Here is a 24,022-nt window from a genome sequence, read left to right on the forward strand (position 1 = left end):
TTCATTAATCTTTAATTATTCACACATGCATTGCACACAGGATCAATGAATGAAGAAAAATTCTCAATCTAAACACAGTCTGAAAATAAACACATTTTTATCTGCTAAACATTTGCAATAAAATTACTAACCAATTAGAAAACACAATCACATCCTCCTCGTTCAAATATGGTGTGTTAGTCTTTTGTATATTGTATAAAAGTAGTTTTGTTTTTTAATGTGAAGTCCTTTAGATTTCTAACAGTCAGTTTTCTAGGAAAGGACACATGGATCCCAGGCAATTGTTGCCATTAAATGAGCAAAACATTTGGTTTGGTGTGTCAAGCATTTAAGGAATGTCGGTCAACCCAAATGTTAACCACAATACATAAGGGAACATGTCTCATGAGACGTAAACACACTCCGAGGCACAGGATGTTCTACAATGTGGAGCAAGTCTGAGTTTTCAGGCATTTGTGGAAAGATATTTGGACATCTAATTAGTGTGTAAAATTCATTTCACCATTGGAGGACTACAAACATCACCTGCTATTGGACTTGGAACTGCATGGGTAGTTTCACCAGCCTCTATTAACTTGTACATGGACTTGAGTTTGATTGAAAATAACACAAGATTGTAGTGTTGCAGCCTTGTGGTTTGATCCTACACTGTCAGAAATAGGGGTACGGGAGGAGTCCATTTCCATACCCCATGGTACAATCTACGCTAATGTACCCTCTATGGCTCATTATTGGACCTCAAGGTAACTACAGTTGTGTTCAAAATAATAGCAGTGTGTTTAAAAACGTGAGTAAAGCTCAAAATCCTTATAATAGTTTTTATTTCCATGCATTGGGAACAATGCACATTATATTCTACATCAAAACATGAAGAAAAATGTATCAATATTTTAATTACTTTACAGAAAATGAAGAAAAATGAACATTGGGCTGTTCAAAAAAATAGCAGTGTCTGCATTTTTCATTACAAACTCCAAATATTTACTGTATAAACTGAAAAAATCTTAAGGATTTAGTATTCCTGTGAATCACTAAACTAATTTTTAGTTGTATAACCACAGTTTCTGAGAACTTCTGGCACCTGTGAACAGGTATTCTAGCCCAAGATGATTTGACAACATTCCACAATTCCTCTGCATTTCTTGGTTTTGCCTCAGAAACAGCATTTTTGATGTCACCCCACAAGTTTTCTATCGGATTAAGGTCCGGGGATTGGGCTGGCCACTCCATAACTTTCATTTTGTTGGTCTTGAACCCTGATGCTGCTCGCTTACTGGTGTGTTTGGGGTCGTTGTCTTGTTGAAACACCCATTTCAAGGGCATTTCCACTTCAGCATAAGGCAACATGACCTCTTCAAGTATTTTGATATATGCAAACTGATCCATGATCCCTGGTATGCGATAAATGGGCCGAACACCACAGTAAGAGAAACATCCCCATATCATGATGCTTGCACCACCATGCTTCACTGTCTTCAGAGTGTACTGTGGCTTGAATTCAGTCTCTGGGGGTCGTCTGAAAAACTGTCTGTGTCTCTTGGACCCAAAAAGAACAATTTTACTTTCATCAGTCCACAAAATGTTTTTCCATTTCTCTTTAGGCCAGTCAATGTGTTCTTTGGCAAATTGTATCCTCTTCAGCACGTCTTTTTTTTTTTAACAGTGGAACTTTGCGGGGGCTTCTTGCCAATAGATTAGCTTCACACAGGCATCTTCTAATTGTCACAGTACCCACAGGTAACTTCAGACCGTCTTTGATCACCCTGGAGCTGATCATTGGCTGAGTCTTTGCCATTCTGGCTATTCTTCGATCCATTCGAATGGTAGTCTTCTGTTTTCTTCCATGTCTCTCTGGCTTTGCTGTCCATTTTAAAGCACTGGAGATCATTTTAGCTGAGCAGCCCATTATTTTCTGCACTTCTTTACAGTATATGTTTTACCTCTCCAATCAACGTTTTAATCAAAGCACGCTGTTCTTCTGAACAATGTCTGGAACGACCCATGTTTCTTAGGTTTTCAGAGAGAAATGCATGTACAACATGTGCTGGCTTCATCCTTAAATTAGGGCCACCTGACTGACATCTGTTTTTTCACAGAATGAATGATCTCACTAATTAAACTCCACACTGCTATTATTTTGAACACGTCCCTTTCACTTAATTATTCGATTACACAGACTCAGGAGCATGCATATCATGAATGTTGGGTCTGTTGGTTTTCTATGACTCTACTACACCTACTGGTAAATTATTTGCCATGTAGTAATATAATTTCCACCAAAAACAGTGATTTGATCTGGTTAGTCATGTTGGACTGCTATTATTTTGAACACAAGTGTATGTGTACCTTTTTATGGCCTAAAAGATACACATACAGTTGTGCTCATAAGTTTACATACCCTGGAATCTATGATTCTTTGGCCATTTTTCAGAGAATATGAATGATAACATAAAAACATCTTTTTCACTCATGCTTAGTGGTTGGGTGAAACCATTTTTTGTCAAACGACTGTGTTTTCTCTTTTTAAATCATAATGACAACAGAAACTACCCAAATGACCCTGATCAAAAGTTCACATACCCTGGTGATTTTGGCCTGATAACATGCACAGAAGTTGACACAAATGGGTTTGAATGGCAACTAAAGGTAACATCCTCACCTGTGATCTGTTTGCTTGTAATCAGTGTGTGTGCATAAAAGCTGAGTGAGTTTCTGGGATCCAGACAGACTCTTGCATCTTTCATCCAGCCACTGACGTTTCTGGGTTCTGAGTCATGGGGAAAGCAAAAGAATTGTCAATGGATCTATGGGAAAAGGTAGTTGAACTGTATAAAACAGGAAAGGGATACAAAAAGATATCCACGGAATTGATAATGCCAGTCAGCAGTGTTCAAACTGTGATTAACAAATGGAAAATATGGGGCTCTGTTAAAACCAAACCACGGTCAGGTAGACCAACAAAAATTTACACCAAACAGCACAGAGACAAGCCTCAAAACTTCTGGAACAAGGTAATTTGGAGTGATGAGACCAAAATTGAACTTTTTGGCCACAACCATAAACGTTTACATTTGGAGAGGTGTCAACAAGGCCTATGATGAAAGGAACACCATTTCTACTGTAAAGCATGGAGGTGGATCACTGATGTTTTGGGGATGTGTGAGCTCCAAAGGCACAGGAAACTTGGTCAAAGTTGAAGGAAAGATGAATGCAGCACGTTATCAGCAAATACTGGAGGCAAATTTGCACTCATCAGCCCGGAAGCAGCGCATGGGACGTACTTGGATGTTCCAACATGACAACGATCCAAAACACAAGGCCAAGTCGACCTGTCATTGGCTACAGCAGAACAAAGTGAAGGTTCTGGAAACCCCATTTTTAACAGAGCTTATCTTTAAAAATATACAAACCCCCGAACAGTTGTAAACACCCACACAACTTCCAACCTCTCTCTCAACCATCCACCTATCTATTCACTCGCTGTCCTCCCCTATTTTTATGACCACCAGTCGCCACTGATACATACATATTGTGTTTGCTAACCTTATCATGTTAAAAGGCTCATTCTTAATTAGAAAACCGTTGTGCAATTATGTTAGCACAGCTGAAAATCATTGTTCTGTTTAAGGAAGCAATAAAACTGGCTGTTTGGGCTACTTCCTCGTTTGTTGGTGTGACTGTGGATTCAAAATGGCCAGAAAGAAAAAGTATTCTTCAGAAACTTATCAATCTCTTGTTAGTCTGAGAAATGCAAAGCTATTCCATGTGAGAAATTTCTAAGAAATTGAAGATATTGTACAAAGGTGTGTATCGCTCCAGACCAGTGCAAACTGGCTTTAAACAGGATCGGAAAATAAGTGTGAGGCCCTAGTGCACAACTAAGATGAGATACTACAAGATAAGATGCCTTTATTGTCACTGTACGAGTACAACGAGATATCATTTGGAGCAAGCCAGGAGATGCCATTAGAGTAAGAGTTGACATCTATCCATCAATCATCTATACTGCTTATCCTACTGAGGGTCTCTGGGGTAAAAAATGGAGTCAATCCCAGCTGACTTCAGACGAGAGGCAGGGTGGACCCTGGACAGCTCGCCAGTCTATCACAGGACCAACACATAGACAAACAGCCATTCGCACTCACATTCACACCTATAGGAAATTTAGGCTACATCCACACGACAACGGCAACGAGATGTTATTTAAAAATATATCGCGTCCAAATGGGCAACGATCAGTAAAATATCAGGTCCATATGGCAACGCAACACTTGCTGAAAACGATGCAATACACATGCCACACCTCTAGGAGCGCTGTAAGATGGTCCCTTCGGAGACACCAGAACAATAGAAGTAGTAAGGACGCATGCGCATAAACTATTATGCGCGAGACTTCATATTAGCCACAAAGTCAGGAAAATCTGTTCGTAAAATTACATTATAATGACCAAATACAATGAAAAGTATTTTTCCAGTCTCACCTGTGAAAGGTAATCCCATGTGATCCCATTTGGACGGCAAACCTGTTGGTACAGTTAAACGCAGCTAATCTTTATTCTCCGCTTTGACCTATCCAATATGGCGGCGAGGATGACGTATGATTCTACGCGGAAGGCGGCGTCTTTAATGGTCCGGAATAAATTGAATACTACACGTTGATGGATTAATTTGTTGTTTCTCATCTGTGAAAGGTAATCCCATGTGATCTCGTTTGGACGGTAAACCTGTTGGTACAGTTAAAGGTAGCGCATGAATCTTTATTCTCCGCTTTGACCTATCCAATATGGTGGCGAGGATGACGTATGATTCTATGCGGAAGGCGGCGTCTTTAATGGTCCGGAATAAATTGAATGCTACACGTTGATGGATTAATTTGCTCCTCTACGCCCTTTTTGAGGAATGTATTGTAGGACTAAAATCAACATCTGAAGAGGTGAGATCGCTCCTTTTTTTCCCTATTTTTGCTGGCGGGCTTGACTCTGCCCTAAGGGCAGAGTCTCTCTCTCTCTCACTTTGCACCATTACACAATAAATATCTCATCTCATTATCTCTAGCCGCTTTATCCTTCTACAGGGTCGCAGGCAAGCTGGAGCCTATCCCAGTTGACTACGGGCGAAAGGCGGGGTACACCCTGGACAAGTCGCCAGGTCATCACAGGGCTGACACATAGACACAGACAACCATTCACACTCACATTCACACCTACGGTCAATTTAGAGTCACCAGTTAACCTAACCTGCATGTCTTTGGACTGTGGGGGAAACCGGAGCACCCGGAGGAAACCCACGCGGACACGGGGAGAACATGCAAACTCCACACAGAAAGGCCCTCGCCGGCCCCGGGGCTCGAACCCAGGACCTTCTTGCTGTGAGGCGACAGCGCTAACTACTACACTACCGTGCCGCCCCACAATAAATATTCACAGTGAAAATATTTTGTAAGCGCGTTTCATGAACCAAGTTATAGGATTTGTTGACAACTCGCATCGCATCGCAATGAGAAGATCATTGGCACTACTAGTGTTAAGAATCAGACCATTTCATAAATGAATATTTTGCTGTAGAGCTGCAGTGTTTGTACAGTTGCATGTTTTTGCTTCACTATTACTGTCACTATTCTGCTTCTTGCATTACTACTGTGAACTAACACTGAACATAATAATAATAATAATAATAATATCCAAGCTCGTGTTTCACTCTCACTAGTGCTCTGTAAGGCTTTTTCCTGGTGATATCCTGGTGATATTCGTTACACTTCTACCCGGCGTGAAGCACTCACAGTCATGTGGTTGTGACGTCATCGTAAACAAATCCGTTCTACTCATCCAGACGACTTCACAACGGCAACGTTGCCAGATCTTTCCACTCTGGAACCCGTTCTCAAAAAGATTGCGTTTTGGGCACCCAAAACGCCGGTGCCGTGTGGACGCCAGGCCTAAATGATAAGCAATTGTATCGGAGTCACCTGAATCTGTTGCCGTGTGGACAGGGCCTTAGAGTAGCCAGTTGGTCTAATCTGCATGTCTTTGGACTGTGGGAGGAAACCCATGCAAGCATGCATGAATAAGACTTATTCAATTATAAAAAGATATTCAAATGTCAGTAGAAATAGTATAAAGATTATGAGCATATTATGGCACTTGAGGGAGGTAGATAACTCCATTAAAAGAAAAGAAAACCCATTTTTAAAATACAGTTATGAAGATGGATTATGATATAAACTAACGATTCATGTGAATAATTGAAAATAAGCAGCTCACACAACTAAGATATCCATCTCTGAAAGTCAGTTTCTATGCAGAATGGACTATTTCATGGATGCTGCCATTAAAAATAGTTTAACTAGGGCTGTCAAACGATTAAAACAATTTAATCGCGATTAATCTCAGAATTTCATATAGTTAATCGTGATTAATCTAATTTTTAAAAATCTACCGGTATGTAAATAAGTAAGGCTTTTAAAGTGAAATGTTACAATTAAAATGGTGAACACATTTTATGCTAAAAGTACTTGTTAAAAACTGCTGGGACAAGAGAAAATGGTAAGGGAGTTTATTCACTCACATACTAGGCAGTACTGAACATACAAAACACAAAATTGGATTTTGTGATGGATTAGGGAGCTGTAGTCTCAAATATAAAACATGTAGTCACATACTACTGTGTCTCAGTTCAGACATGTGTGACAAAAGAAAATAAAAATGAAATAAAACTTCAATTGTGCTGGAGTTGTATTCAGTCACAGCCTATAGGACTTCACAGTGCTGTGCAAACAAAAATAAACTGCAGTTGGACTTCAATAAAGACATTTAGTGTCATATCACAGTGCTACAGCATACTGAAATCTCAATTTACAAAAGTATTTTAGAACTGTAAAGTGCATACCAAAACCAACTCAATCACACTCTTCTTTTGAAATGAAACTTTTGAAATGAAACTTCCCGTTTAACAGACCTTTCTCCATCACTCACACTTACTCTTACTGATCAGTCCCCCCCAGGATTCCGCGGGCCTTTTTTGTGATTGTTGCGGGCTAAAATGTCTGATGTCGCGGGGGGTTTTCCAAAAAATTGCAATGAAAGTTGCGGTGTTTTTTAGGTTTTTGTTGCGATTACATTGTGGGAGGAAGTGAAAGTTGCGAGAAATTGTTGCGATTTTCTCTTTTTGTGATTAAAATTGAGTGATATGTTAAATATTAAGTTATTACTGAAAAACTATTGATTAAAAAAACAAAGACACTGAGAAATGGTCCTATAAACAACTTTACCAATATAAAAGATTACCAGGACTACAAAAATGCAGAAAAATAGGCTTTACTTATCCAAATGCTCCTGTTGGTTCAAAAGTTAAAGTGCAGAGAACCTCACAGCACAACATGAAGTTACCTTAAAATATAATATAAATGCCTCAGCTTTCATGTAAGAAAAAAAAAAACTATTAATACTAGTACTGTGTGCAGGCAGTCTCTCCTGAAGACTAAATTAAACAATAATTATAAACTAATAAAATAAATGGCTCAGGCTTCATAGAAGAAAAAAACAATTTGAATAGAATCTCACAGTATGATGCTGAAGCTGCCTAAACAATGGAAAATAAAATACCATTTTGGCAAAAATGTTGGCATCCATTAATTTCTTGTATTAAGTAAAAAAAATAATGTAAAGTGTACACAGTCCTTCACTGTAAACATAACACTTTCAGTAGCAGAATTTAAGCCTACATAAACAATGACTCGCACATCATGCTGCTTCTTTTGAACGGAAACACAGAAGTAAGGCGGAAAGTAGTTTGTCGACGTCACCTCAAGACGACGCCAACGATTGGTCAAATTTGCGGGAAAGTTGCGGTGATTGGATATAATTGCAACACCGCCCTGAATTTGCAGGGATTGGTTGAATTTGCATTGAAGTTGCAAATCGCAACATCGCGAAATCCTGGAGGGTCTGATTGAAGCAGCACGCGACAAGGCTCAACATGAACTACGGGTGACTCGCAGGGCCAAATTAGAATTTGCGTTAACGGCACTATTTTTTTTAATCGCGATAAATTGAGTTCGCGTTAATGCGTTATTATCACGTTAACTTCGACAGCCCTAATTTTAACCAATCAGAAAAATCCCCCTGATCGTTTCTGGCAATGCTCAGACGTCATTTGGGCGCAAAACACGAAAGCTCCGCATAGCGAGTAAGACTTGAAGCTGCCTCTCACTGACATTAAAAGTTTATATGAAAAAAAATTGAAATCCCATTTCTCTAACAAAAAAGTGGAGGGGGAAAGATAATACTGATGTTGCTGATAAACAGCAAAGGAAGAGTGAACAGCTGATCTGCTCCTATGTGACTGAATGGAGGGAGGTAACTTTTCAGATTTATATCCCTGGTAAAAGTAGTGCTACCGTGACAGCCTCATTCTGCGGGCTGTAACCTTGCGAGACAACCTACAAACAGATCTGCATACAATCTGACTTACCTAAATCTGTTGAAGAGGCAAGTGCGCGAGTTTTTACACGTTCCTGGCAGCAAAAGCACTCGTTAGCACGCTTAGCATGCTTTTGACTCATTCATGAAAAACTTCCTCATCGAGACATCACCAGGCTAGCCTACTGTAATTACCATGGTAGACAGTCCAACCCCTGTGGCAACGCAGAAAGAGGGTAAACAAACACTGCTTTACTATACAGGATTCACATGAACATTACTGGAGATAGTGGGCAGCACGGTGGTGTAGTGGTTAGCGCTGTCGCCTCACAGCAAGAAGGTCCGGGTTCGAGCCCCGTGGCCGGTGAGGGCCTTTCTGTGCGGAGTTTGCATGTTCTCCCCGTGTCCGCGTGGGTTTCCTCCAGGTGCTCCGGTTTCCCTCACAGTCCAAAGACATGCAGGTTAGGTTAACTGGTGACTCTAAATTGACCGTAGGTGTGAATGTGAGTGTGAATGGTTGTCTGTGTCTACAGTATGTGTCAGCTCTGTGATGATCTGGCGACTTGTCCAGGGTGTACCCCGCCTTTCACCCGTAGTCAGCTGGGATAGGCTCCAGCTTGCCTGCAACCCTGTAGAACAGGATAAAACGGCTAGAGATGATGAGATGAGATTACTGGAGACGATAATGGCAGAAGTGAAAAATCTAGCCTGCATCAATCCCCAAAGTACAAAAAGGTAAGAAAGTAATGGATAAATGCCACTTGCCGCACAGAGACAGACCTCTTACGGGCTGACTGGAACAGTCCTTCGGGTGCAAAAACAGTACATGCGCAGCTCATGTGCTCGGAACATTTTGAAGAAAATTATTTCACTCAAACAACTCGGATGCCCTGGGCATTAGGAATACCATACACACCAGCGCTGAATCCAGATGCAGTTCCCACAATCTTCGGCCAAAAAACAGACAAGACAAATGAGACAACACGGTCAGTAGTCTGCAAAAGAGAAATTCAAAGGGTAAGAAAACATTTTTTACGGCTTCCCTGACTTTTTATATTTTAGCATACGTTATTTTGAGTTCCTTGGGGCATAAACGTAATAATTGCTGATGCAGCTAAGCAGCTTGATGTTTGTTGGGTGTCTTGCTTTGAAGTAGTGTTGTCAGAAAAGCCTCAGTAATTAACTAAAACAACTCTATAAATATTGTTCACTTGTGTGTAACTAATTGACATGGTAATGCTTGTTTTTCATGATCATCGTTATTTGTGTCATTGTCCAAAATAGTCGAGGAAATCAGTGAATAAATGTCACTGGCGCTATGGTCCATTTTGTCAAATATGGCTGTGTATTGTAAGTGACATCACGTCACACTTTACGGAAACCATTTGGAGTTCTTGTAGGTATACAGGTGTAGGGGGCTGCCATGCCATAGCCATAGTATCCACAATTCCCTGCTTCACTTTATGGCCTTTCTTCTCCCCTTTCACTGTTACAGCATTGAACACAACAATCCCTGTACCCGATGCCATGTTCTATCTCCGCCCATTCTTCTCACACTGTAATGGTGTTGGATACAGAGATGATGCCATATACCAAATACAGTGACGACACGACTGTGCTTTAAAACCTGCAGTGGAATCAAAATTCTTTCTCTCTGGTGGTGGATCCCCATGTGTGAAAGAGACGTTGTTGCATCAGTGCTAAAGAAGAACAAAGAACGAGCTATTCATACCGGACCTTTAGCCAAAGTTCAATGTATTTGATCTTCGCATAGTTGTAATAATAACTGAACTGGTTAGTTACTGCAGCCCACGCAGTATTTTAAAAGAGAAAAGGCTACCGGATCCCTTTTCCCTTTTGCAATGTCGACGAACTACAAACAAGATTCCTTCCAGATCATCGGAAGACCAACGGGACACCGAAGATCTTCAGCTGACGAGCTGTAAAAGCAAAAGGAACAGAACTGTTTTCTCCCTGGACCTGTGCTCTGCGCTGTCTTCGGATAACAGATGACGCACCTTTGGTTGCCAAGCAAGAGCGATCTCAAGTAAGGCTGGCATCTGGGCAATTGTTAGTCTTAGCTGTGGCTAGTTAATGCGAAGAGTGTTGTTTATTTGAATTCATTCATGGTTTAAATGTACGCATTTTGATTCACATGAAAGTCGGTGTTTGATTTGCTTTGTTTACTATTCATATTAGTTAGATCGTGCATGCGTTCTCTCTAACTCCCTCTGTCGCACTACACCCCTCAATATTGGGATTTCAGGAGTAGCTAAGGGTTGGGTAGAAGTTTGGGTTTAAGGCCTAGTTGAGACTAAAACTTAAGTTACAGATCCTTTATTACTCTCCCTCGTGCGCTCTCCTTGTTGCCCATCCCCCCCTTTAGGCGGTGCCTAGCACAAAGGCTCGTGCACTACATTCAAATACCACACTTATCTCTCGCCCGTGCACCGCACACAGCCTCGTTCCCTCATTCCCCTCCTCTTTGTCGTGCGCCTGCACACACGCTCTCTCCCTAGCTCCTCCTCATCTTGTTAGTGTGCAGCTGCGCACACGCCTACACTCATACACACACTCTCACACGCACACTCACAGACACACATAAACGCGTGATTTCCCTCTCACATTTTAACATTCACTCGCCCCTACACTCATTTGTTCCCTACAATGTAACACTTGCATATAGCCCATTACTTCTGATCACCATTAATGCCTTGGTTATCATCATATTCATTGCTGATTTCTTACTCTGTTTACTGCTGGTTATTATTCTACTTACTACTGACTATTGCTTTATACACTACTGATTATTACTTGTATACATTGTATCACCATTTATATTGAATTATTCCTTGGCTGCTATTGTTGCTATATCTGATCAGTATTAGTTTGCTAATTTGTGTTAGCTATTTCAATAAATGGTACCTTTGGAGTAAACTGTGTCCTGTTTATTGCTACAACATTCACTGAGTGCCAACCTCTGCCAACAAGTATTCTAACTGCCTTCGCCCATCTGGTTGTTATATGAATGTTATAGATCTTGAGTAAACGTATTCAGGATTCCCGCGGGTCCTTAAAAAGTCTTAAATACAACTTTCGGTTTTCAAGGCCTAAAAACGTCTTAAATTGTTTGGAATGACTGGAATTTTCAAAAGGGAGGTATTAAATTTAATATTGGACCGAACGAGTGAAATGTCTCCATCCGGTTTGGGGTATTTTTTAACCGTAATTTTAAAAGTGACCAGCGTACCTTTTGGGGGCAGCATTGGTTCTGTGCATTCTGTGCATTCCGTAGATCAAGAACTAACGTTAGGAGGCTACTGGAGGAAGTGTGGTGTGGTGGTTGTGAAGAGTGAGAGATACACAGGTAGCTTACGTGGGTGGTAGAAAGCATTGATAATTATGGGAAGATGTCTGTTTAACTACAAGTGGTTGGGGGATGACAAATACCCCCAAAATGAGGAGAAGAATCGTTTGCGATAAAAAGCACCGGATCGCACAATGTGTTTAAAGACGATAACGCAGCGCTGGGGACACGGCGGACTGGGAAACTGGTCTTTCACGGACACGAGATGCGCATGTGTGTGTTAGAGGTCAAGCACTCCGGAGTGAAACGCAGGGGGGTTCGCGTATGCGCACAAGAGTCAGGTGGAAAATGGGACTTATAGGACATAATACTACTACTACTACTAATCATGATTAGCATCATTTTTTTTTACATAATTAACATTATATTAAACTTAGTACAATAAACAAATATATAAACAACCTTTATTTCAAAACTCAATTAAAAAGAATTACAGAAAATACAATAATTCTAAATATAATACAATATAATTTGTACAAAAAGTTTTTTAGTTTTATTACCTATCATCTACAAGTGTTTTTAATATAATAATAAGAATAATATTAACAACCACTAATAATTATTATTAGTAGTAATTATTATTGATTATTAATCATTACTACTTATGAATTAGTGATTAATAAGTACTAGGGATTATTAAATGTTATAAAATAAAGTTATTAAAATTATTACAAATAATTATTAAAAAGTAGTAATTGGTAGAATACAAACAAATACTCATGAATTATAGATAATTTTTTAAAATAGTGAACATTGATATAAAATAACTGTACTACTGCTACTACTACTACTACTAATAATAAAAACAATAATACTACTAGTAATACTTGTTAATGTTATTATTATCAGTACAATTGTTATATCAATATTCACTATTAAAAACAAATTATCTATAATCCATGAATAATTGTTTGTATCACTACTACTACTACTAATAATAATAATAATAATAATAATAATAATAACTACTTTTTAATAATAATTTTAACTAATCTTATAACTAAATTTTATAGCATTTTAATAATCACTACTTATTAATTATTAGTATAATTAAGTAGTAGTTGATAATAATTACTTATTAATTATTAAATTACATTTTGATAATCACTGCTTATTAATTAAGTAGTAATTAATAATACTGAATTATAATAATTGCTACTCTATTAATTATTAATATAGCTAATAAGTAGTGATTATTAAAATGTTATAAAATTGAGTTAATTTTTTTTAATTATTATTAAAAAAGTAGTTATTATTATTATTAGTAGTAGTAATACAAACAATTATTCATGGATTATAGATAATAATTAATGATTATTTTTGAATAATGAACATTGATAACAATTGCACTGATGATAATTAGTTTACAGTTATTATTGATTAATATTGATAATAATGGTTATGAAAGGTGACAGTTGTTTTTCTTTTTTTTTTTTTTTTAATTTATTTGCTAACAAATACAAACAAATACAAAGTAAAAAGGACAGAATGAAACAAATCAATACATACACATGACATACAACAGAAGCACTGACGTAACTAAACAATTTCAAAGGCTGGACAATACTACTAATATGTTAACAAAGAGATGTAACAGAACACATGGAGACAAATTCGACAAAGATAAACAAGAGCTATATTGCTGTATAGAGGAGGATGGGTGGGGTTGATTAGGGGTAATGAATGTGCATATGAGATAGAGGAGGGTAGGTGGGGGAGATTTGGAGGGGTGTTGGGCCTTGAATTATGGGTGGAGGGACAGTGTGTATATGTTGGGGGGGAGCGGGATATGTGAAAGTAAGCACGTGTGTGTGTGTGTGTGTGTGTGTGTGTGTGTGTGTGTGTGTGTGTGTGTGTGTAAGCAGTGCTGGTCTGTGTCGGGCCAGGGAGAAGGAAACTGGATCATAATGAAGGAGAGAGGGGGAGGGGGAGTATTATTTTATTTGCTAATCATTTGTGTTAGTAAATTTTTTATAGATAGAAATTCTAAAAATAATAGTTATTTAATAGTTAATTATGATGACTACCTGAGCACCTGTTATGGCTATGGTGCCAGCCCCCCCTGCCCAAGCTGATTCATGATGGGACGACAGAGGGGAGGGGGAGGTACTGCATGAGGCAGGGCTCCGGGCCCTGACGCCCCATGCACCGACACCAGCCCCCCATAGCCTCCGCACAACACGCCCTACCTATCCTATATATGACTGTATATGACAAGAATGTGTGCCTTCTCTAAAATGTACTGCATTAAAAGAAGAGATGTATTTGCATTAAAAGAGGCAAGGAGTGCAGCGAAGCACCTGCAGAGGTTTCCCACATGCACTCCTCCCTTACCCTAGTCTATCATGTTGTTCTTATTGCAGGTGTACAAATGGTGTGTGCTTCCTAATGTGTAGAACATTTAAAAGAGGATAAGGCGCGCTGTGCAATACCAAGAGTAGGCAGGTATCAGAGTGCATGCGTGGGGTGGGCGGGGCGCCGAGAAAACCTCGGGACCCTGACCCGGAGGGGAACCCTGACCCATCAACCCTCCCAATGGCACCAACCAACGCCAGTCCCACCTGACAACCAGACAGGATGGGGCCGACCACGCCATCCCAGAAGCCCAGGTATAACAAGAGTAGATGAAGTGGGGGAGGGAAGATGGTAGCAGAGGGAGGGAGGGAGTGGTGGGAAAAATTAATAAATGATGTACATAAACAAACAGAGATAAGAGATTCCAGCTTCCATCCTCCCTTCCCTAATATGTATGGCTAAGTATTAACGATTATGGAAGGATATTTGAGTGTGGTGTTGGGACTGGATCTCAGGCACAGAGGGCCAGGTCAAGTCTGTAAAAAGGTGAGGTAAGATGACCAAGGGGAGTGTGTATTCTGAGTGTGGAGTAAGTTGGGAGAGGTATGATTGTCCAATGATATATAATCTGCTAGCAGGTTTTTCCAATGGGTAATGTGGATTGAGTTCTTTGAGTTCCAGTTCATGAGGATTGTTTTCTTGGCGACAGTTAGTGCTACCAGAAGAAATTTATTGTCTGTGGTGTTAAGGTTGGTTGAAGATGTATCTCCTAGTATGCAGAGGGAAGGAGTTGCTGGGATGTGATGGCCAAGGATAGAGGTGAGTGAGTCTGTGACTTTTATCCAGAACCTATGGATTGGGGTGCAATGCCAGACAGCGTGGATGTATGTGTCTGGGGTGTTTAGCATGCAGTGGGAACACGTATCGGAGCCAAAACCCATTCTTGCCAGTTTCTGTGCAGTGTAGTGAAATCTGTGGAGTACCTTGTACTGTATTAGTTGAAGATTGGCATTTTTAGTCATTAGATAGATATTTTTGCAGATTTGGGTCCAGAAGCCGGCATCAGGAGTAATGGACAGGTCCGATTCCCAATTGTGGTATGGAAGGCTTAAAGTTTTTTCGGATTGTGATATAAGTTTGTATATTTTGGAAAGGATTTTTTGAGGGGAGGGTATGTTAATCAGTTCCAAGATTTGTGGGGGGATGTCTAAATTAGGTATCTGAATATTCCATTTTGCTTGAATAGTTGATTTAATTTGAAGATACTGTAAGAAGTGTTTACCCTCAATGCCATGCTTCTGGACCAAATAAGGAAAAGAGACCAGTCTATTGTCTTGGATGATATGATGAAGATGAGTGATACCCTTGCCTATCCATGTGAGAAAGTTGAGTGGTTTTTTATTGATGGTGAAATCAGGATTATTCCAGATAGGGGTGTGATTTGATAGTGTCAGAGGCGAATTAGTAAGGTCGTAAAATTTCCACCAAGCTGTCAGGCTTGATGCTATAGTTGGAGCTTTGAAAGATGGATGCTTTTTGACTGACTGGCTGCAGAAAGGTAAGTCTGAGAGTTGTTTTTCTGTGTTTAATGTAACGCTCTGATGATTGTATGACTGCATAAACAGGTTTATGCTCTTACCTGCTATAATGCAGAAGATACTCGAGAACTTCCTCAGCCAGCTGTATACTGTACGACACTCAGACTGATTTTGCTGTCGGACACAAAATCACACATCAAAGATAATCTTTGGGGATTGAAATAATGCCGGCTAAGGTTGTTCAGCTGGTTCTACTTGCCGTTTGTTTTTGAAATGATTCATGGTGTTTTCTCCAGTAAACACCAGTCTTCTCCTTGCTGCTACAGTAGTTCTGCAGGCCCAAAACACACGACTTTGCTTCAGCTGTTTGCATGTCTAACAGTTGCCATTGATGCACCCTGTTGTTCACCAATTGTGTGCATTCTTCTTAAAGTTAGTACAGCCCTGATTCCAAAAAAGTTGGGACAAAGTACAAATTGTAAATAAAAATGGAATGCAATAATTTACAAATCTCAAAAACTGATATTGTATTCACAATAGAACATAGACAACATATCAAATGTCGAAAGTGAGACATTTTGAAATTTCATGCCAAATATTGGCTCATTTGAAATTTCATGATAGCAACACATCTCAAAAAAGTTGGGACAGGGGCAATAAGAGGCTGGAAAAGTTAAAGGTACAAAAAAGAAACAGCTGGAGGACCAAATTGCAACTCATTAGGTCAATTGGCAATAGGTCATTAACATGACTGGGTATAAAAAGAGCATCTTGGAGTGGCAGCGGCTCTCAGAAGTAAAGATGGGAAGAGGATCACCAATCCCCCTAATTCTGCACTGACAAATAGTGGAGCAATATCAGAAAGGACTTCGACAGTGTAAAATTGCAAAGAGTTTGAACATATCATCATCTACAGTGCATAATATCATCAAAAGATTCAGAGAACCTGAAAGAATCTCTGTGCATAAGGGTCAAGGCCAGAAAACCATACTGGGTGCCCGTGATCTTCGGGCCCTTAGATGGCACTGCATTACATACAGGCATGCTTCTGTATTGGAAATCACAAAATGAGCTCAGGAATATTTCCAGAGAACATTATCTGTGAACACAATTCACCATGCCATCCGCCGTTGCCAGCTAAAACTCTATAGCTCAAAGAAGAAGCCGTATCTAAACATGATCCAGAAGCGCAGACGTCTTCTCTGGGCCAAGGCTCATTTAAAATGGACTGTGGCAAAGTGGAAAACTGTTCTGTGGTCAGACGAATCAAAATTTGAAGTTCTTTATAGAAATCAGGGACACTGTGTCATTCGGACTAAAGAGGAGAAGGACGACCCAAGTTGTTATCAGCGCTCAGTTCAGAAGCCTGCATCTCTGATGGTATGGGGTTGCATTAGTGCGTGTGGCATGGGCAGCTTACACATCTGGAAAGACACCATCAATGCTGAAAGGTATATCCAGGTTCTAGAGCAACATATGCTCCCATCCAGACGACGTCTCTTTCAGGGAAGACCTTGCATTTTCCAACATGACAATGCCAAACCACATACTGCATCAATTACAGCATCATGGCTGCGTAGAAGAAGGGTCCAGGTACTGAACTGGCCAGCCTGCAGTCCAGATCTTTCACCCATAGAAAACATTTGGCGCATCATAAAACAGAAGATACGACAAAAAAGACCTAAGACAGTTGAGCAACTAGAATCCTACATTAGACAAGAATGGGTTAACATTCCTATCCCTAAACTTGAGCAACTTGTCTCCTCAGTCCCCAGATGTTTACAGACTGTCGTAAAGAGAAAAGGGGATGTCTTACAGTGGTAAACATGGCCTTGTCCCAACTTTTTTGAGATGTGTTGTTGTCATGAAATTTAAAATCACCTAATTTTTCTCTTTAAATTATACATTTTCTCAATTTAAACATTTGATATGTCATCTATGTTCTATTCTGAATAAAATATGGAATTTTGAAACTTCCACATCATTGCATTCTGTTTTTATTTACAATTTGTACTTTGTCCCAACTTTTTTGGAATCGGGGTTGTAAAAAAACTATTGCAGAAAACAGTTTTAAGTTGTCGTATTTATCATTTTCTTTGCCATGGTACAGTCTTAATTTTTCCATTTAGAGGTCTTGAAAAGGTCTTAAAAGTCTTTAAATTTGTACTTGAAAAATGTGCAGATACCCTGGTATTACATTAGAGCTACAATACTCGCAAAAACTATAGCAGCATCACCACTAAGTTATTCCATTGATTTTAATAGTTTAGCTATAAACTATTCCGCTCCGATGGGATCACCACCTTATTCGTGGTGGGGCGGTTTGCGTGTCCCAATGACCTCTAGAGCTATGTCGGCAGGAGCCACGTGGCTCCCGGTAGGGTCACCCATGCCGAACAGGTTGAAAGGTAGGGGCCAGACAAAGAGTGATCCCACACTTTCCTCCCTTGGGAGGTTGGTTTAGGGCTAACAACCCTCTACTGTAAAAAAAGGAATGTTACAGAATCATCGAGAAGTAACCTACAACAACAATCGGTCCTGGGGGAAGTAGAGCTTTCTAGTAGAAGGTTTATGACGTGGCACAGTGAAAGCCAGCCGGAAGCTGTGAGGCCGAATGTTTTACTGACGCCCAGGAAGACTATCAGAATAGGGAATTGGAATGTAAGAACGATGTTCGAATCAGGAAAAGCAGCACAGATAGTAAGGGAGATAAGAAACTACCATTTATCAGTCCTGCGGCTGAGCGAAGTGCGATGGAACCAGGCTGGTTGACTAACTTTATCAACTGGGGAAGTAGTTTTGTTCTCAGGTCATGAAGAAGTGAATGCCCCCCATACAGAAGGCATTGCATTAATGTTATCTAAAGATGCAGCAAAAACTCTTATAAGTTGGGAGCCAGTCAGTCCAATAATTGTGACAGCTAAATTCTTAACCAAGCAGAAGAACATCAAGGTTAGTATTATACAGTGTTATGCCCCTACAAATGATGCAGAACAGACCAAGAAGGAAGAGTTATATTCCATACTACAAGATCTACGTAACAAAGAGAGACCCAAAGATATCACCATTCTCATGGGAGACTTAAATGCCAAAATAGGATTTGACAACACCGGATATGAGGAAGTAATGGGTAAGCATGAAATGGGAGAAATGAATGAAAATGGAGAATTATTTGCCGACTTATGCACACTGCACCAACTTGTAATCGGAGGGAGTGTTTTCCCACATAAGTCGATACACAAAGCTACGTGGGTGTCACCCAATGGAATGACAGAGAACCAAATCGATCAGTTCTGCATCAGCAAGAAATTTAGAAGAACCTTACAAGATGTCCAAGTTAAAAGAGGCGCAGACGTGGCATCAGATCACCACCTTGTTATTGCCACCCTAAAGTTGCGCCTTAAGCGCCATGGACAACCAACAAGTGGCAGGACAAGATACAATGTTGACCTTCTCAGGGAATCAACTATGAGAGACCAGTTTTGTTTAAGTATGTCAAATAGATTTCAAGTGTTACAAGATCTATATGAAGCGGAGGGAGTGGCAGACATTGAGACGGAATGGAGACAAGTGAAGAACGTTTGGATCAAAGCATGTGAAAAGACAATAGGTAAGAAGAAATCGACAGACAAGGATTGGATGTCTCTAGGAACAATGGAGAAGATCAAGGCTAGGAAAAGGTGCAAAGAGGTATTGAACAACTCGCGAACAAGAACAGCGAAGGCAAAGGCCAGTGAACAGTATGGAAGTGCCCACAGAGCAGTGAAAAGAAGTGTTTGACAGGATAAAAGAAGTTATATTGACGATCTGGCAAAGGCAGCAGAAGAAGCAGCAGAGAAGAGAAATATGAAAGACCTGTATAGTTACACCAGAAGAATGGCGGGGAAGCATCAGAGGATACTGAAACCAGTGCGGAGCAAAAGTGGAAAGCCATTGACTACAGCTGAGGAACAACTTAAGCGATGGGCCGAACACTTTGGGGAGCTTCTAAACCGTCCTGCACCAGAACATCAACCGGACATCCCCCTGCCAGATGCAACTCTTCCCCTGAATTGCGAAAACCCTAGCAAATCGGAAATAAAGGCTGCCATTCAGGCTCTAAAGAATGGTAAAGCATCAGGACCTGACGGGGTTCCTGCTGAAGCTATGAAGGCGGATTTAACAACATCAGTGGAAATCCTCCATAGGCTATTTGCTAGGATATGGGAAGAGGAGAGTATCCCAGAAGAGTGGAGAGAAGGGATCATTGTGAAAGTTCCTAAGAAGGGTGATCTTGGAAATTGTAACAACCATAGAGGCATTATGCTGCTTTCTGTTCCGGGCAAGGTGTTTAACAGAATACTACTGGTAAGAATGAAGGATGCCGTGGATAAGTTGTTGAGAGACCAGCAAGCGGGATTTAGGAGAGATCGCTCTTGTATAGACCAAATATGCACTTTACGAGTCATCATAGAACAATCCTTGGAATGGAATTCATCCCTGTATGTAAACTTTGTGGACTATGAAAAAGCCTTTGATAGTGTAGATCGAGAGTCACTCTGGAAGCTATTATACTTCTATGGGATTCCAGAGAAGCTTATCACCTTGATTAAGTCCAGCTATACAGGTATGAAGTGCAGAGTGGCCCACGAAGGACAATTTTTAGAACCTTTCGAAGTAAGAACTGGTGTATGGCAGGGATGTCTGCTATCTCCTTTCCTCTTTCTACTGGCTATCGACTGGATAATGAGAATGATAACAAGCGGGAGCAAGAACGGGATACAGTGGACTCCCTGGGAGCAGTTAGATGACCTGGATTATGCTGACGATCTTGCACTGTTTTCACATAACCAGCTGCAAATGCAAGAAAAAACATCAAGACTAGCAGAGGAGTCAGCCAAGCTTGGCTTGAAAGTTAACATAGGGAAGACTAAGGTAATGCGGATGAATACCACAAGTGAGGTACCAGTAGTAGTAAATGGACATCAACTAGAGGACGTCGAGGAGTTCACATATTTGGGAAGTGTGGTAAATAGAGTAGGAGGAACAGATAAGGATGTGCAAGTAAGGATTGGAAAGGCAAGGGGAGTGTTCCTCATGTTAAAGAACGTGTGGTCATCTAAAGAGCTAACTACTAGAACCAAGTTACGGATTTTTAGATCAAACGTGAAGTCTGTCCTGTTATATGGTGCAGAGACTTGGAGAATGATAAAGAAAACACTGAGCAAGATCCAGACCTTTGTTAACACCTGTTTAAGGCGTATCCTAAAGATAAGCTGGAAGGACAAAGTCACAAATGAAGAGCTATGGGAGTGGGCGAACTACGAACCAGTGGAATTGCAGATCAGAAGGAGGAAATGGGGCTGGATAGGCCATAGCCTGCGTAAGCCGGCAAGTAACATCACACGCCAGGCCCTCAAGTGGAACCCCCAGGGTAAACGAAGAAGAGGCAGACCAAGGAATAGCTGGAGGAGAGATCTAGAAAAGGAGATGAGGGAGGCAGGATTGGATTGGACAGAGATAGGGAGGAAGGCCCAGAACCGGATACGCTGGAGGAAACTGATCGATGGCCTATGCTCCACAGGGGGCGAAGGGCCTAAGTAAGTAAGTAAGCTATAAACTATTAGACACTTGAATCAATGATTAATGAATTTATGAGACTGATCCCTTTTTACATGAGACTGATTTGATAAGCCTATTGCACTGTAGAAGTCAGAGTGGGTGGGTGGAGCACAGAAGTACGGCAGGCCAGAACTGAGTTCCAAAACTTTTTTATTTTAGCTTTTCAGCTTTAATTTCACACTCTCCCAGTCGCTCGCATGCACAGGGAGAGTCTTCACACACAAGTCTTCTGGTGCGGGAGAGAGCTCCCTTCCTCTGCCCTCTCTCTCCTTATAAAGGGCGTGGTTGCTGGGAAGACACACAAACACGTTAATTCACATCAGGTGTAGTGATTCTGCCACTTACCTTCCCTGACTCCGTCCTCCAGTCACAGACCGACACTTGACCACGCCCCCACTGCCACATACCCCCACCGCCCGACTCAGGCTGGGCAGCCGTCCGGCCCGCAGCTGACTCCCCTTGACGGGAGAGAAAGTCCGCCACAACCATCTGCGCCCCCGGCCTGTGGACCACCTTGAAGTTAAAGGGTTGGAGTGCCAGATACCAACGGGTGATCCGCGCGTTGGCATCCTTCATGCGGTGGAGCCACTGGAGGGGCGCGTGGTCCGAACAGAGGGTGAAAGGGTGTCCCAGCAGGTAGTAACGGAGGGTGAGGACCGCCCACTTCCATCACCGAGCACTGCTGTTGGAGGTGGCCCGGCTCCCCGCAGCACCAGCAAACTGGCCTGGGCTTTCTCTCTGCACCGGTACTCTGGGGCTAACTCACCTGAGGTGGGGGGGAGAGACAGACACGGAAGTGGGAAACGGGAGGACACCGCGGGTGCGGTGGACCGGCTGTGAGGGAGCTGGCCCCCGCCTCCGCGGTGGGGGAACAGGGCGAGGACGAGACACAGAAGGGGAGGGGGAGAGGGAGAGAGAGGAGAGAAGCGAAGAGGGGATCTGTGATCCTGCCACGGGAACAGCCGCCAAATGATCCTCCGCCAATTCAATGGCCCGATCCAGCGACACCGGGTGATGGCACTGGACCCACTCCGCCGTTCTTTTGGGAAGTTGTGCGATGAACTGCTCCAGTGCCACCAGGTCGACGACTCCCTCGGTGTCGCGGTTGTCAGCCCTCAGCCACCGCCTGCAGGCGTCCCGGAGTTGCTGGCCAAACGCGAACGGGCGGCCGACCTCCTCTAGGCGCAGAGCGTGGAAGCGCTGACGATGTTGTTCGGGGGTGCGCCCCACACGCTGGAGGACGGCCCGGCGCAGGTCCGCGTAGGCCAGCCGGCTGGGAGCTGTAGCGCGGCTAGCTGTGCCTCACCCATTAGCAGGGTGAGTAGGCGCGCCGCGCCACGCTCTGTTCCACCAGCCACCCCGAGGCTTCTGCTGCTTGTTCAAATAGCATGAGGAAGGCCTCGGGGTCGTCATGCGGGCCCATCTTCGTCGGGGTGAGGTGGAGTGGACCCGCAGCAGTGGAGATGGTGGCCCCCGCGAAGAGGTGCCGGAACGCCTGACGATCTTCCTGTTGCGCCAGCACCAGGGCCTCGAACCGTTGTTCTTGCTCCTTTCAGAGGGCAAGCAGCGCCTGCTGCTGGCTCTGTTGGGCCGTGGTGAGGGCGTGGATCAGGTCTGCGAAGGGAGAGGACTTCATGGGGCTGTTCTCTTCTGTGCTCGCTCCCGGGTTTCAGCACCACTGTAGAAGTCAGAGTGGGTGGGTGGAGCACAGAAGTACGGCAGGCCAGAACTGAGTTCCAAAACTTTTTTATTTTAGCTTTTCAGCTTTAATTTCACACTCTCCCAGTCGCTCGCACGCACACACAAGTCTTCTAGTGCGGGAGAGAGCTCCCTTCCTCTGCCCTCTCTCTCCTTATATAGGGCGTGGTTGCTGGGAAGACACAAACACAGGTTAATTCACATCAGGAGCCTGTACTACGAACGGAGGTCAACCTACCCAGAAGTAACCCAGGGTTCCCCCGCTAAACCGGGGTTGACAAAACCTGGTTATCTTGTTTGGGGTTAAACAGTACTACGACGCCAATTATGAAGTTGATTTGTTGAACCTGTGTTAACCTAATCAGGGTTAATGCGCGTTCACATGAAAGGGGAGGTTATCAGCGCAAATCACCACTGTTCACAATGGCACGGTCGCCGTACTTCACAGAGGAAGAACGCGCTGTCATAATGCAAAGCTACGAGGAGTTCAAAACAACATTAAGAGCAAAATCTAACACAGCGGCTGCCAATAAGGGGCGGCAAGCATGTTGGCAGCGAATTGCCGATCGGGTAAATGCGTAAGTACATTCTCCCTTCTACATGTTCCAGAACAGAAGTATAGGATGAGAGAAAGCTTCATGATCAATCACAAGTCACAGAAAATGGTCCTTCGACGTGGCCCCAGTCATATATAGCTTGTTTAATGTCTGAAAAATCCTGAATAAAATTTGGTATGGTAAATTCATGGAGTAGCCTACTTAAGCTGATATGTGCACATGAGTCACATGAATTAGGATGACTGACTGTTCAGTCCCTTTGACTAAGTTGGTGTATGTCCTGTGAACATTTCAGAGGCAACAGCAGTGCCAAACGCACCTGGCAACAGGTGAAAATGAAATATAAAAACATCATTCATAATAGTAAGTGTGTGTGTGTGTGTGTGTGAGGCATATATAATGAAAAGATGCTTGTCTTTCACAGCCAACAAGAAAAAGGTGGCCGCCAGGTGTACGGGAAGAGGGAGGGCACCAGAAGCCCTTACCGTGGCCGAGGAGTTGACGCTCGCCAACAATAGCGGTAGGCCAATCATGGAGGGGGTAGAAGGA

This window comes from Neoarius graeffei, chromosome 12 (genome assembly GCF_027579695.1).
Source record: "Neoarius graeffei isolate fNeoGra1 chromosome 12, fNeoGra1.pri, whole genome shotgun sequence".
NCBI lineage: Eukaryota > Metazoa > Chordata > Actinopteri > Siluriformes > Ariidae > Neoarius > Neoarius graeffei.